The 3,053-nt window shown below is 35.6% G+C and overlaps 1 long non-coding RNA gene across 1 annotated transcript; it reads left to right on the top strand.

The window, feature by feature from the left end:
- Positions 1-1,405: 1,405 nt before the first annotated feature.
- Positions 1,406-2,711, top strand: LOC132142763 (uncharacterized). The gene is made up of 4 exons (XR_009434108.1): positions 1,406-1,859; positions 1,995-2,053; positions 2,193-2,338; positions 2,561-2,711. It is a non-coding gene; the product is annotated as an uncharacterized LOC132142763 (long non-coding RNA).
- Positions 2,712-3,053: the final 342 nt, after the last annotated feature.

The raw sequence follows: 3,053 nt of genomic DNA on the forward strand, positions 1-3,053 counted from the left end.
TTTTATTTCAAAGGATTAAAGCTAGTGTGTGCATGTGTGTTTATATGTTCTAACTAATATGGTAGGTGACTCATCTTATTTCATGTTTTATTGTATTTTATGTGTTATATTTATTGTTCAGTACTTTGGTCAGCATGTGTGAATTGTAAATTGCAATATGAATTAATTAATTTAATGAATTAATGATTTGTGCTTTATTTTCCTTTGATTAAGGAAATATGTTTATGTATGTATACAAATCTTAAGTGATCTATTGGTTACTTTACAGACTGTTTTCTTCACCACTTGAGATTTTCCACAATGGAGTGGAGAACTTTTGTTATAATATGGATTTTTATCAGTAAGTGATTCAACGTCACAGATAGTATTATAGTAACGATAATATTGCATTATTCATTTATTGGAAAACAACAAAAAACACCTACAAGCAACATTAATTTGGAGGGTGGGTCTAAGACACTCCTGGAGAACATGTCTGTACATAGACATATATGAAGTAAGAGATACTGGGGATAGAGCAAAGACGCTGAATATTTCTGATGATATTCTTAACATGCAGTGCCCTCTATCATCGGAAAAGTATATTCTTTTCATAATGAAGTCCACATGAGATTGAGAATTGAGATCGTATATACTATATTGCCACCTAGTGGCTGATTCTTGTCAGATGAGGTATACAGCTTGGGTTGGGACTTTTTTTTTTTTTTTTTTTTTACATTCATAGTTATAACATATTTTAAGATTTTATTAGCGAGTGAAACATTTTTTTGACATTAATTTTCAAAATGTTTTGACAAATAAAACATTATATACATAACAAAATGTGTATATGTAAACTTCAACAGAACACTACATTTTTATCTTTTCTAGCAATGACCAAGTCGCAAACAATTACCATTTCATCTACCTATGAGAGTACTCTTAGTACAGCTGAAATATCAACACCGACATTGCAGTCATCCACAAACACAACATCTCCGACAGAAACATCCACCACTAGTGCAGCAGAAACATCTATAACAACAGACCTCTCCACAATTACAACAACTACTGGAGAAACATCTATCACTAGTGCGACAGAAACATCTACAACAAAATACACTTCCATGATCACAGCAATTCCTGCTGAAACATCCACCACTAGTGCAGCAGAAACATCTAAAACAACAGAGCCCTTCACAATCACAACAACTCCTGGAGAAACATCCACTTCCAGTGCAGCAGAAATATCTACAACAACAGAGCCCTTCACAATCACAACAACTCCTGGTGAAATATACACTATTAGTGTAGGAGAAACATCTATTACAACAGATATTTCCACATTCACAACAACTCTTGCTGAAAGATCCTCCACTATTGTAGCAGAAACATCAACAACAACAGAGACTTCCACACTCACAACATCTGCGACTGAAACATCCACTATTAGTGCAGCAGAAACATGTACATCAACAGAGATATCCACAATCCCAATAATTCCTGCTAAAACATCCACTATCAATGTAGAAGAAACATCTACAACAACGGAGACTTCCACAATAACAACTCCTGCGGAAACTTCCACCACTAGTGTTGCAGAACAATCTTCAACAATAGAGACTTCCTCACTCACAACAACTGAGGCTGAAATATCAATTACTAGTGCTTCAGAAACATCTACAACGACAGAGACTTCCACATTCAAAACTACTGCTGAAATATCCACTACTAGTGTAGCAGAATCATCTACAACAGTGGAGCCAGTATATGAAGTGAATATTAAGCTGGAATTCCGCTCTAAAGATTCTTTCATAGATGACCTCAATGATCGACAGTCTCCTGCTTTCAAAAACAGGGCTATGCTTGTTCAGGATATTGTGAGTTCAAACCCACATACTGTATTCACTATATAATCATTAAAATTATGAACGTATTAATTATTTACATTTAATGAATCATAAATACTTTATATTTCTCATAGTTTCATTGTAACTTTCTGTACTTTATTACAGCTTACACTTAAGTTCAAGAAGTTCCATTCCTTCCTTAGAGTCACTGTGCTACTATTCAGGTAAATACTGAATACTTCACTGCTGATAATTTTAAATGCAATGCCTTTGTTTGTGTTTTCAGCTGTGAGAGATAACTCATACATGCGATTAACCCATTTATTAGTCCAATATGACAGTATTTCTAAAAATGTATTTCAGCAAGGGATCGGTCATTACCACATCAGAACTTGCTTTCAACTCTACACAGACTGTGCCATCAGAACTCCAAATTGCAGAAGAATTACTGAGTGATGATACAACAATCAATGCCCTGAGCATAACTTCATTTTCAGTTAATAATACAGGTTTGTCTGACAATATATTAAAAGCAAAAGGTTTGAAAAAACGTATTGTACATATGTGAGACATTGAACAGACTGTAAAATATGGTCAGATTAGACATGGTTTTACATAAACTTTGGTGTTTCAGAAATATTCTATTAAAATATGCACACAATTAATATCTTTTGTCATTACTTTTGAGAGTGCCTTCTTAACTGATAAGCATTTTGATGAAACAACAACAGAATACCTATCAACAACAACAACTCCTGCTACAACATCTAAAGCAACAACAGAGCTGTCCACAATCACAACTACTGCAACTGAAACATCCACTACTAGTGCAGCAGAAACATCTACAACAGCGGATACTTCCTCAATCACAATATCTACTGCAGAAACATCTACCACTAGTGCAGCAGAAACATCTACAACAACAGAGCCCTCCACATTCACAACAACTCCTGCAGAAACATCTACCACTAGTGCAGCAGAAACATCTACAACAACAGAGCCCTCCACAATCACAACAACTCCTGCAGAAACATCCACCACCAGTGCAGCAGAAACATCTACAACAACGGAGCCCTCCACATTCACAACAACTCCTGCAGAAACATCCACCACCAGTGCAGCAGAAACATCTACAACAACAGAGCCCTCTACTATCACAACAACTCCTGCAGAAACATCTATCACTAGTCCAGCAGAAACATCTGCAACAACAGAGACTTCCAC

Source organism: Carassius carassius, chromosome 6, assembly GCF_963082965.1.
Source record: "Carassius carassius chromosome 6, fCarCar2.1, whole genome shotgun sequence".
In the NCBI taxonomy this organism is placed as follows: domain Eukaryota; kingdom Metazoa; phylum Chordata; class Actinopteri; order Cypriniformes; family Cyprinidae; genus Carassius; species Carassius carassius.